Genomic DNA, 14095 nt, shown 5'->3' on the forward strand with positions numbered 1-14095 from the left:
AGAAAAAAATGACAGGTTTTTTAAAAAAATCATCATATGTATTTATGACCAAACAAGAGATAGAGAATATTACAAGATGCAAAATGAATAATTTATATTAAATTAAAAAGGGGTTGTACCAACAAAACCAATGCAACCAAGATTAGAAGGGAAGCAAGACACTGGGAAAGCCAAGTTTATAAGAATCCCAAGTCATTCCCCAATTGATATATGGTCCAAGGATATGAATAGGTAATTTTCAGATGAAGTAATCAAAGCTATCAATAATCATATGAAAAAATGTTCCAAATCCCTATTGATTAGAGAAATACAAATTAAAACAATTCTAAGCTACCACCTTATATCTATCAAATTGGCCTATGTGACAGTAAAAGAAAATAATAAATATTGGAGGGAATGTGGCAAAATTGGGACACCAATGCATTGCTGGTGGAGTTGTGAATTGGTTCAACCATTCTGGAGGGCAATTTGGAATTATTATTATTAATTACTAATTTTGTAATTATTAATTTGGATCCTTTTGATCCAGCAATATTACTACTAAATTTGTATCCCAAAGAGATAAAAAAATTGGGAAAGGACCTGTTTGTACAAAAATATTTATAGCTGGGGTAGCTGGGTAATTCAATGGATTGAAAGCCAAGTCTAGAGACAGAAGGTCCTTAGTTCAAATCTGGCCTCAGGCACTTCCTAGCTGTGTGACCCTGGGCAAGATACTTAACCCCCATTGCCTAGCCCTTACCACTTTCTGCCTTGGAACCAATATATAGTATTCATTCTAAGATGGAAGATAAGATTTTTAAATATATATATTTATAACTGTGCTTTTTGTGGTGACAAAGAATTGGAAACTAAAGGGGTGTCCCTCTATTGGGGAATGGCTGAACAAATTGTGGAATATGATGGTGATGGAATACCATTGTGCTATAAGGAATGATGAACAGGATAATTTCAGAAGAATTAGAAAGACCTACATGAACTGATGAAAATAACGAAATAAGCAGAACCAGGAGAACATTGTACACAGTAACTGAAATATTGTGGAATGATCAAATGTGACAGACTTTGCTAACGCAATACATTGACCCAAGACAATTCTGAGGGACTTGGGGAAAAGAATGCTATCCACCTCCAGAGAAAGAACTATTGAAGTATAAATGCAGATGAAAATACATGATTTCTCATTTGTTTAATTGGGTATATATTTGGCGTTTTAGTTTTATAACATTATTCACTTACAAAAATGAATAATATGGAAAAATGTTTTACATTATCATGTATAACACAGATTGAATTGCTTATCAACTCTGGAAGCGGGGAGGGAAGAAGGGAAGAAGACAACATGAATCCTGTAACTTTGGAAAACTTACATGGAAATTTGTTATTAAAATAAAATAAAGATAAGATATTAAAAAGTAAATTTTTAAAAATTATTATATTGCCATGAAGCAGGTTCTTAGTAAACATATGTTGACTTGAACTGAAATTGTCTATATTCTCCAGTTGTTTCTTCTATGTAAAGCATGCATTTCTCTCAAACTAGATCATAACCTCACTGAAGGTAAGAAATGTCTACTTTTTTATGACCATTCACCTCCCGTCCCAGAATTGAGATCAATTCTGCCCTAAATTAGGTCTTTAAAATATCTTTTATTAAATAAGTGGTTAGTAGCATGGTTTATATGAATTCCTTGTCCATATGTTCCCACAGATAAAAGCATTTATACTTTTCCAGCTCTGATAGAGGCTATAACCACCAACTACTCAGTTTTGCTTCTTCCTGTATGGTTCCTGAGTATGCAAACTAAAATAGAAATAAAGGGGATAAAAAAAATTCTCCTAAAGAAGGGAGGCATTTAGGCAATGACCCTTCATTCCACCAGTTTTACATGTTGATTTTCTTTTATCTGCTCAGCTGGGAGCCTCATTTAACAGACTTGAGGCAGATTACAAATTACAAATCTCCCCCTCCAAATTCCAAACCCATTTGATAATCTCTCAGCTCATAAATTTAGCACTGGAGCAATGTAACATTTTAAACTTGAGATCAGTGAAGCAAATCTTTGCAAATTTTTAAGAAAAGAATGGTTCACTATCTTTCTGGAGTGATTTTGGGTGGGATTCTTCCCAGAGGCATTAAGATGGAATAAATGACACTGTGCCATCTCTTCCAACTATAGGATTCTGATTTGGGGTTTTTTTTTTTCCAATTAACTCAATGAATTTTGCCTCCAGGTATCAGAGCTAAATTGGAATTACCAAAGTGCTCCTTTCATCCAAATTCCCACAGCATTCATATGTGGAACAACCTTGACTAACTGCTACATTCAATTAGTTGGAATTTTTCTCCACTTAACTTTTAGGAGAAAGAAGCAACAAGCCAAGCTGATAACTGAGGTTTATTGGAAAGACAAACTTCTTAGGTAGTTTCTGCATTCATTACAGAGCCAAATTAATGTCCCACTCATTTTACATTCCTCAACAATAATAGCTGACATTTATATAGTGTCTTACATATATTATCTCATTTGATCCTTCTATCAACCATAGGGCAGGTACAATAGGCACCATATTCCCATTTTGAAAATGAGGTGTGTAAATAGAATTAGCTCTAGCCCATTCATAGTCAAAACCCTTCTCAACCTAGGCATAGAAATGTCACCCTCACCTTCCTTAATGGGGAGGGGAGACAAGTTACCCACACGTGACAATAAGTAACAAATCAAGAACTGCCCTTTGGGTAGTCCAAATCAGTGTAGAGACTGCCATTTGTCCACTTGAATTAGAGGTGGACCCGTGGGAAGTGACACTATCTCTTTAAGTATGTTGGCTACTTCCTGTGGAGGAGTTCCTGCTTTGAACTTGGTGCTGATGGATCTCAGAGGAGACCACAGACAGCTTCTACTCTGAATGATCACATGGGTAAGTTAGGCTGACTTCCTTGGCCTACCTGGGCCACTTCCAAACTCTGCCTTAAGCAGGCACTAGCCTATCTGGTTGCTAGGCCTTGTGGCTTGTAGCTTCATTTATTTAGCCTTTTAACCTTCTCTCTCCGTCCTAGCCTCTGCAGGCCTGGACTAGCCTCTCCCTTTCTCTTTATTCCTATACCTTTTACCTTCCTAGTTGTAAAATAAAACTGCCTTAACCAGATGACTGACTTGGGTCTGATTTAATTACAGAATCAATCTGAATTGTTGATTCCTGGCAGCCACGTTTTAAATATATATCTATAAAATACCTAAATTTCCCTCTTACAGAGGAAACTGAGAACCCGACAGGTTGCAAGATTTGTGTATGATCTCATAGCCAAAAAGTAAGAGGGGAGGAAGGGGTAGCAGCATACATACAGCTGGGTGGTTCAGTGGAGTGAGAGCTAGGCCTAGAGATGGGAGATCCTATGTTCAAATCTGGCCTCAGACACTTCCTAGTTGTGTGACCCTGTCCCCATTGCCCTTACCACTCTTCTGCCTTGGAACCAACACATAATATTGATTCTCAGACAGAAGGTAAGGGTTTAAAAACAAAAAAGTAAAGGAGGAAGGATCTGAATCCAGATTTTTTCTGACATGAAATCCATCTTCTTTCTCTCCTATCCCATCTGGCCTTTCTTCTAAGGCAGAAGATAAAGGTTTTTTAAAAAGGGGTGGGGAATGATTACCCAGAGATCCTAGAAAATCCTCAATAAGCAAAGGAAGAGCCTATGATGTCCAGTATACTTCACTTATTAAGCTAGAAACATGGACTAACCTATGTTTTTAAACCTTTACCTTCTGTCTTAGAATCAATACTAAGTAATGGTTCCAAGGCAGAAGAGCAGTAAAGGCTAGGGGCAATTGAGCTTAAGTGACCTGCCCAGGGTCACATAGCTAGAAAGTATCTGAGATCAGATTGAACCTAAGACCTCCTGTCTCCACTATCCACTAAGCCAGAATTCTGACCCAGAATAACCTATTTTAGAAAAAAATTCTTTAACAAGGATTGAAATAAAAATTCAAGGTTAACCAGAAGATCCAATCACCCCATTATTCCCATGAGCTTTGTAGTTGATCAGGGTTTTATTATATGCAATCCACACTATACAGGACTACAGAACCAAAGTATAAAGCATCTTCAAAGTTTTGATAATACTGTAAGATCCTACCTTATAAAAATTTAACACTGGATAGTAACTCTCTTTTATTATAATATAGGAAATCTATAATGCATGTATTATTTTTGTCCTCCAACACAAGGATTATAATTTGTACCCATGACACTGCCAACATAAAAGAATATGGGTAGGAATGTCCTAGTCAAATTGTTTTTTATGATTCCTAAGGCAGGGAAGTCACATGAAATGGACCATCATTTCCCCAGTGCCTTCCACTCCCCATTGTAACACATTCACCCTGACAGGTGTTTTATGCTAGCTTCCCACTTCTAAAATCTGTGGACTCCTTTCCTGGATTCTACTTTGTGCTTTGGATCTAATATTCTAATATATTGTGGTGAAGTATAATGGAAAATGCACCAGATTTAGAATCAAGAGGGCCTGGATTCAAAACCCAGATCTATTACAGAGAGTCTATGGGTGCTCCAACAGGTCATTTGAACTTTGTGGGCATAGGTTTCCTCATCTGTAAAACAAAAGGGCAGGACTACATATTCTTTGCACTTTTGAATCATGTGATGCTATGAATCCTGGTCTAGCACAACATAACCTTGTGTTTGCTGTGATTTATTCCCTCTTATTACAACCTAGATCAAGGTTTTCCCCCAGATAAGTTTCCTTCTGCTCCAAGATAAAACTTCTCCCTGTTAACAGTCATTAAGCATTTATCTCATACCCAAAGGAGCTATGGATTCATAATTCCAGCATTATAGAGTTCTGTGGACCTTTTCCAATTTCTCTGTTACTCTCTGGAAAGTATAATAGGATAGTCCTGTTTTAGGAATGACCTTAGACATCACCAAAATAAATGAGAATATGACTTTGCCATTATCCAGGATTACCTTAGCACCTATTGCCTTTGTTTCCTCCTTCCACCCCTCAACTCCAGGCAGTAGGAGGAAGATGGAAATTGGAAAATGTAATCAAAAAAGTTTCCAAGTGCTTTTCCCCAAACCCCAAAACATCAATAGGAGATGCTGATACAATACCTAAACTTTCTAACAAGGAAGGAGGAGTAAAAAAATCATCATCCTAATTCATCTAGGAATAGTAAGAACTAAAGAGCTTTTGTTTAAAAAGGTTTAATCAAAAGTTTTGTAGTCACCTCATGAGGTCAGATTATGAAAGAAATGATAAAGCCATAGGGTTTATAGCAGTGGTTCTATGTCAGGGGTCTGCAACCTTTTTGGCCGGGAGAGCCATAAACGCCACATTTTTTAAAATGTCATTTCGTGAGAGCCATACAATATGTTTAACACTGAATACAAGTAAATATGTGCATTTTATGTAAGAACAACACTTTTAAAGTACAATAAGTCTCTGAACTATTTTTAATAACGTTATTATGTGCTAACCAATGATGAATAAAGTACATTAATGTGACTTGTGGTGCTGCATGGTTTTGCTGATTATTAATCAAAATTATTTTGATTATTAATCAAAAAACAAGACTTAACAGGGCACTATAGTACTGATATAACTGCACACATACATATAAAACTCCTTTACACTAGGAAAATTGCTGAAATAAAGAGAGAAAAATTCAGGGAAGAATACTTTTTCCTCTCCCTCTCTCAAGTCAGGCAAAAGGAGAAGAAAAAGCTGCCGGCCTGCTGGTTAAGCCATTTGGCCACATAAATTAAGTAGGAGATCGGGAGATTTCAGAAAATAACATGACTTGTATGCAGGCATTAGTAAGTAGTGGGGGAGGAGGGTACCTTTTCATGGAAAACTGGCCAGGACACATCACACACATTTCCTAGTACAAGTGTTTATCAGTGTTGCCTACTCAAGCTTTCTGTATCAAATGAAACAACTACTGGGGAGAAATACTTCTCACTAATGAAGCATATGTAAAGATGTAATCTGACTATAGTTCCCCTTTAAGAGCAGGTAGAAAAGTTTAAAACAATAACAATCCCACAAATAGGGAGTACAGACTCCATGAATGCACTGAGATAAAGCCATGTAAATCAGAGGCAGAGGGGTAGAGAATGTAGAAAAAAGTGATCAATCACCATACAGAAGCCCAAGATGTCAGTAACAGGTGTGGAAAGAGTAAAAGGAGGGCAGAAGGAGGAACACACAGCACACCTACTAAGCCTAACTAAAGACCAGGATTCATCTCCCAGGGCAATATCAATGAGGGAGCCTTCTATCTTAGAAGATAGTAGCAGTACCGAAAGGATCACATGATGTATCACATGACACACAATGTCATGCATAAACTGTTAGTTACTGTGCCGCGGTTGACTTTATGGCTCCTGCAGAAAGAGCCATAGCTGGCCCTCAAAAGAGCCAGATATGGTTCAAGAGCCATACATTGCTGACCCCTTTTCTATGTGGTCACTGGGAAGAGAGTAAAATGAACATGTCAGGGAACTACAGAAGATCAGAGGAGAGGTCAGCAGAGAAGGAACAAGGCAAAGAACTTCACCGTGGAAGAACTCAGCCAACTATTGCCTCACACTATTATTATAAGTCAAGCAAAGTGAGGGTTTCAGGAGTTGATTCTCTGGCAAACTCAAGTTCTTTCCCAAAATTAGAGGATTCTTAACCAAGGATAGAATCAGGAATGAAAAGAATGGGATATTTCAATTCTCTCAGAATCCTGGAAGGAATAGGCTTGCCAGAAAGGGTAGGTGAGTTTACTTCATATTTATGGGTTCAGGTAGTTTGAGTAATGAGTCCTTTCTGGACTCATTGTTGTTATTTGTTTTGTTTTTTAGTTGTATTAATAAAATCTATTTTATTTTTCATGTCTTGTTAGCCTGAATGCTGGAATAGATGACCCATTTGAGAAAGAACCATACAAATTGATATTTTCATGTGACATGAGAACAAAATAAAGCATATGTTGAAGTTCTCAGAGTTACCTTTGGCAGGGGCCAAAAAATAAGTCAGAAAGAATTTGTTAGATTCTTTAGAATCCAACAAAAAAAAAAGTTAGAATCCAACTGTACCTAGGCTTGTTGCATCAGATGGCAGAACCCAAATGATAGATGGGCCATAATACTCTTGTTTTTATTTGCATTTTAATGTCTATTTTATTTCATATTTTGACACATTAGTCTCCTTAAACAGATTCTAAGTTCTACAAGGCCAGAAATCATGTCTTCTGTAACCATTTTATCTCCTTCCTCTCTCTCATCTCCCTTAACCCTACCCTCATCCCGAAAGACCTAATATAAGACTCTGTAGAGAGGGTGTTCAATCAATGCTGTTATCTGACCGACTAAACAGAGACTGCCTACAAGTCTGACAGCAAAAGCAATGAAGTCATGTGACCAGCACAACTGGGCAAAGCCCAGGTTTAAAATAATCAAATAAAGGCAGGAGACAGAGAGGAGATTGCCTGTCAAATAGCAGAACTACTTGGTGGGCAAAAAGTAAAAAGCACGAAGGAGCAAGAGCCTGAACTCAGTCCTTTTTAGTTCATGCGCTTGTCCCTCAAGTCAATAGAGAGGAAGGACTGCTGAGTAAAGCCTGTTTGTAGAACAAATCAAATATAATGGTTGAGAGAATGACTGAGAAGAACAATTCACTAAGAAGAATGCCTAATCATTTGTTAAAGTGTCATGGAAAAAATGAGTATATTAAGCAAACAGAGAGATTCATTGTTTTGCAATTTTAAAAAGAAAGTAGAATCATTAAATGACAGAAGAAGCTCTATTGTAGGCAAGGCCTAACAAAACAAAAAGGAAAAATGTCATGGCCACTGTTATAACATCATTAGGATATAAATGAATTTATAACTTCTCAGCAGATAATTTGGATGTAATCAACGAATCACTATGTTTCTTTTTCAAAGTGTAGATGAGATGTATCCAAGATTAAATTCACAGAAACCAACCCCTAGATGTCATTGTTGTAGCTAAAATACCAACTCTTTGGTCTTTGAAAATTTTAACCTGAAAATATAGCAGAGTTGGTCTGAAAAGTCATCTACATAATACAAATTCATTTTGTTTTAAATTTTTCCATGCTATGCCCAAAGTTTTCTTGGTTCCTTTTCAAATGAAACAAAATATTAAACTGTTAGCTTACTTTTGTAAACAATCCAATCAGATTTTAGCAAAAATAAGTTGAAAGCACACATATAAGCATGTGATGGATGAATAACACACAGACCCAACTCATTAATTAAAAAACTAATTATATTGTTAGTCTTTTCAACTCTTCTCTTCCACCTTTTCCAAATCGTTTGTTGACTTTTATATGTAAGACCTTCTTTAGGACTACCGCTCCAACTCATGTTCAAATGGCCCTAGAAGGACAGCTATTAACCTCAGGATTCTAGGAATAATCCTATGATCTACTCTTAACACTCATTAGCCCCCATCAACGGGATTGCCATTACTAACCAGCCAGTATATTACAACATTTATGAACTTGAATTTGCCTCCTTGAATAAGGAACTCTAGTTCACTTTGTTTACTAGACACATTTAGTGTGTTTGCATTAGATATCTAATTCTGTGCATGACTTTTATATTTGTTTTGTTTTTGTTTTTGTTGGCTCCCTTATTGAGTATTATCTCCTATAAATTATTGTTCCCTTTACTGATGTTCTTCTCCTCTGTTATGCCTTCTAGTCTTTTTTATTTGACTTTCCCCTTCCTTTTTTTAGTTAAAAACCCTCTTAATCATAGTTATGGGACTCCAACAAAATCATGTGTTTACTCTCATTAGATGCAACCCTAGCCAAAAGCCCACTGTTCCTGTATTTTAAGTCATGATCCAGAAATCCAAATCCCATTATTAGGCCTTGAAGATAACTAACTCTGTAATAGTTAAGATGGTTCACAGAAGTATACTCAAAGCTAATATGAGGAAAGGAAGAATAGTGCAAAGCTAGCTGTGGTGTCAAATAGTTGTTTATCAACCTGAGAAAATTCCCACTGCTACCAAATAAAACTACTAGGCTCTTTGCTCTAAGGTATGACAGAACAGACTAAATAGATCAAGTGTCAGCAACTTTTCAAATGGAGCATACTGAGCCCATATTTACTCATTTCTCCAGAAAGATATGGAAGATGGGAGATGGCAATTCCTCTATCTCAGTGATTCCCAAAGTGGATGCCACCACTCCCTGGTGGGTGCTGTAGTAATCCAGTGGGGAGGTGATGGCCACACTTTTTTTGTATTACATTCTATTCTGAGTTCAATAAATAGTTTCATAATTTCCAGGGGGCTCTAAGTAATATTTTTTCTGGAAAGAGGGTGGTAGGCCAAAAAAGTTTGGAAAATGTAAGGGTGAAAAAGGGGTTTTATGGGTTCAATATATTAAAGATGGTCACCAGAAGATTGAACTATTATCAATCCTCAATTAAGAATAATCTCAAATCAAAATTGACTTTTATGGAAATTTATTTACATGAGAAGAGAGGAAGTACTGAAATAGGAATCTATCCCACTGACTAGTCCAGTTTAACCCTCAGCAGAGGGTTAAAGGGCCTGAGGCCTAGAGGTGAATGGAGAAAAACTTCATTCACAGAGTCTATAAAAAGAAGTTTCTTAATAAAAGTTCAGGAAGATTCAGTCTTTAAACTTACATGGAACAGTCTCAGTCACGAACCAACAAAGTTCCCTCAGGTCCCCTTCACCAAACCAGCAGCCTCACTCCTCTCCTCCCTCCTTGGAAGGGCCACATATATATCACTTTGGGTGCCTTCCCTTAGCCTTTGTATCCAATCACAATAGACGCTTTCTCATAGAAAGTGTAGGGGGCAGTCCCTTGATTCTGATTGTTACTCACTCTAGCACATGTGGGTTAGGACCTCCCAGAATTGGAAGGTGCTCTCACCTTTGGTGATTAAATCTAAAGATGGGCAGTGTAGACTTAATTTAATTATCACAGAACCACTGTTCTATCTGATTCAGAGAAGGGAGATTTGCACAGCTCTATAAGCTACTGTCACTACAGATCATATAGTTCTATTTTAAAATGCAAATCCCCCTGAAATGGTACCATACTTTAAGCACTATTAGTTAATATCATAATTAGCAATTATATAATAGGAAAGATTAGTTGAACTTCAGACCATCAGCAGAGAATAAAAATCAACCAACAAATATTAAGTGCCTATGCTATATGCTAACCATTACAGAAATGAAATAGCTTCTGCCCTCAAAGAACTTACATTCTGCTGGGAAAGATATTTACACCTACATAATAATGTAAAAGTATATTAAAAGTACAAATATAAATAAATAAGCATATACAAAATAAATATAAGGTAATTTGGCAGCAAAGGAAGGGACTGTACTTTGAGCAACAGGAATCAGGAAAAGCTTCATATAGATGTCTCTTGTACACAACTTTGAAGAAAATGAGGAATTTTGAGTTTGAGATGAGGAAAGGCATGCATTTAAGGCATAGGAGACAGCCTTCAGAAACACAGTTTGGTTGTAACCCAGTGAGTTTGAAGAGGAATAATATATACTAAGGCTTTAGAGGCAAATTAAAATCACATTCTGAAGGGCTTTAAATTCCAAAATAATTAATATTTAATACTAGAGATAATAAGCAGCATTAGAGTCCATTGACCAGGAATGTGCCATGGTCTAACTTGTGCTTTAGGAAAATCACTCTGGCAGCTCTGTGTAGAATGGATGAAAAACATGAAAATCCAAAAGGAAATTAGCCTAGGCCAGTGATGGGCAAACTTATTAAAGAGGGAGCCAAAGGAAAGGAAATACTCATCTGTCAGTCTGTTTCTAAGGCAACTCTTTCAAAGTTTCATTGTATTGTATCCTACTCATTGTATTCGTCAGATTAGGAATAATGTCCCCCAGCAGGATAGAACATTTCAGGGAGCCACATCTGGCCACAGGCCATAGTTTGCCCATCACTGGACTAGGCAATAGTCTAGGAGTGAGATAATGAGGATCTGAATCAGGGAGAAGAGCACCAGTATAAAAGAGATATTATAAAGATCTGCAAATTGACTGGATAGTAAGGGAGAGGAGTCAAAAATTACTCCACTAGTGTGAACCTGGGTAACTAGAAGGATAATGGAAGGTCAGAAGAAATAGGGAAATTGAAACAAAGAGTGAGTTTTGAGGAAAAGTAATGAGCCCTCTTTTAGACGAATTGAATTCAAATAATCTATATGGCATTCAGTTCAAAATGTCAAATATAGGACTTAACTTTGGAAAGAGATGTTCAACTAAGAACATGAAGTGAGTCAGACCTAGAGCTTCTAGTATAAGTTCCAGTTTGGTCTTAGATCAAAGATCAGTAAACCTTTTAGCCCTAAATGTCACTAACAGGACCTTTTAAAAGACAGGGGTGGGGGAAGATCATTAGTGTTCCTGGCAAGAGGTATTCCTTGGCAGAGACAGGAGAGAGGTTACAGAAAGACCCGAATTCAAAACCTGCCTTGGAAACATATTAGCTGTATCATTCTGAGCAACTCAACCTTGGTTTCCTCATCTACAAAATGAGGGGGTTGGACTAGATGGCACCTTCTAACTCTAAACTTATAAAATGGATTATGGAAGGGAAGAGGGGGAGAAAAAAAAAGAAAAGCACATCTATTCCTGTAGAAGCTCCTTGAGGCCAGAGTCTAAGCCTTATTTACCTTTGTATCTCTTCTACAGTACCTTAGGTATCATCTTGCATATAATAAGTCATCAACAATGTTGGCTGAATTGATTTAAGAATGGACTCAGGATAGGTGCAAAGAGATGGGAGAAATGAGGAGTAAAGACCAGCAAAGGAGAAAAGGGTGCTGATCAGAGAAATCTCCCAACTATAGATTCATAGAGAAAGAGCTCAAGGAACATCTTGTGCAATTTGTTCATTTTTCAGAAGAGTAAACTGAGGCCCATAGAAATTAACTGATTTGCCCAAAGTAGTAAGTAACAGAGGTAGCTTTAAACCCAGTTTTTACTTTTTCCACTGTCCTAAATGAACAACTTGCCTATTTTACTATTTTCCCCTATCTGACCTTGCTTCTTTTATTCAAAATCATGTCAAATACCATGTTTAACATTTCTACAAATTTGAATGAAAGTCAAAAGCTTCTAACCATTTGTCTTACAAGTAAATCTGGGGGGTAAATCTTGCCAATATACAAGGTAATTCCTGAAGATTGTCATTTTAGAAACCCTCTATGAGACAGTAGGTGATTCCTTACTAGAATAATTTTGTATTGTTTAAATTAGAACAATTGGATTTAAATATAATCTTGTCTAGATCAATTTCCCCAAGTGCCCCAAACTTCTGAAAAGAAAAGAAAAAAGTATCATTGACTCATCCATAATTCAAAGGAATATAAGACATTTCATGGAAGCCTAAATTAGGAAAAGGTCATATCTCATTACAAAAGTCTTTTTCCTTTCATAGTATCAATTGAGTTGTTCTATGAGTGTGGCTAAGAGAAGAAGTTATCCTAGTATAACCAAATTAAAAGAGTAGTCCTCAAAAATGAAATGAAAGTGAGGCACCACCTTAGAGTTAAAACTTAAAACAACACTAGCCACGCAAAGATATTGGCTCTTTGATCTTCTATTTTTTATAGCCTTTAAGTGATAATGAATTGTTAAAAGTCATGGGAGGAAAAGGGAGATAGGAAAGAGACAGAGATAGAGAGGCTTTGAAGGATTAGGTAATATTAATGGACTTTTTTTTTGAGAGGTAGTATGTAATATGGTGGGGAAAGTACTAGACCTCAAGTCTTGTGTTAAAATTCTACTTGGAACATTGATTAGTTATTTGTCATCATGGTCAAGTTGCTTTCCATCTCTGGGCCTTAATTTTCTCATCAGTGGAATAATGATAATAAGAAATTGCACTAACACAGGAGTGCTGTGTAGAAAAAGCCTTGCAAGTTATAAATATGTAAGCTATCACTAGAATCTTAAAACTACAATTACTGAATAATATTGGTTAGAAATTACTAAACTAAAATTTTTTTCTTTTAGTGATTGATACTATTATCTATACATAAATTGCCCATCCATATATATCATTTGCATTATACGCTGTTTTTTTTGTTGGCGTGCGCACTTTAGGTTCCAAAGAACCCTGAAAAACAAACTGTTACATTAACACTCTGACATCTTGCCAAGGTTTTTCCAACCAAAATACATCATTAAAAGAAATCCACTGAGCAATGAATGACTAATATACCTGGCAACATGTGGTGAAAGCAGATTTGGCCCTGGAACCCCTCATCATCCCCTGCCTCCAAAGTTCTTCTGTAGCCCCTAGAGAAAAAAAAGGGAAATACAAATAACATGGAGTCAATAGCATTCACTTTTTTAAAACCCAGCTTCCATTTGTTCTCTTTCTCATAAGGAAAATAATTCCCTAGACATCCAGACATTTTGCATTTCTAATTGTTAATCTTTGCTCAGCTCTGCATCCCTGTCAAGGAAGCTAAGTGAGCCAGTCAAAGACAGCATGGACAAGCTAGAGGCATTTGGAGGCCTGCATTCTAATCTTTTCTGCCTCTAGCCAGCAGCAGGACCTACTACAGGTCACTTGAACTCCCAAGACCTCAGTTTTCTCCTCTGTTAATTAAGAGAATTGGACTAGATAATCTTCTAAAGCAGTAGTATCAAACTCAAATAGAAATGAGGGCCACTGATAGATAAATAAGGATCCCTGAGAGTCAAATATTATTTAGTTTTTAAATATAATATTATCTGTGTTTTACTGGGTTTTTATTTTGTTAAATATTTCCCAATTACATTTTAATTTGGTTTGGACTATACTTGGTGTCACAGACGGTAAAACCCATGGACCCCATGTTTAACACCTCTGCCCTAAAGTTCCACTTCAGAGGGTCTATTATTCTAAGGTAAGTCTAGAATTTCTTTTAGTTTCTAGATAACTTTCTTTAAAAAAAAAAAAATTGGTCTTGTTCAAGGACACATGACAAAACTAGTGGAAACGCGCATGGGCCAAGGGTAGGGGGGGGTGCGGGGGGGGGGG

The 14095-nt window shown here is 36.7% G+C and overlaps 1 long non-coding RNA gene across 2 annotated transcripts in view; it reads right to left on the bottom strand.

Moving 5' to 3' along the window:
* The window catches only part of LOC123235326, a 173901-nt gene that overhangs the window by 142690 nt on the left and 17116 nt on the right, over positions 1-14095 (bottom strand). For both annotated transcript variants that reach the window (XR_006505383.1, XR_006505382.1), the window contains one exon: positions 13289-13365. This is a non-coding gene — a long non-coding RNA (uncharacterized LOC123235326). The remainder of the gene's footprint in view (positions 1-13288; positions 13366-14095) is intronic.

Source organism: Gracilinanus agilis, chromosome 2, assembly GCF_016433145.1.
Source record: "Gracilinanus agilis isolate LMUSP501 chromosome 2, AgileGrace, whole genome shotgun sequence".
Taxonomy (NCBI): domain Eukaryota; kingdom Metazoa; phylum Chordata; class Mammalia; order Didelphimorphia; family Didelphidae; genus Gracilinanus; species Gracilinanus agilis.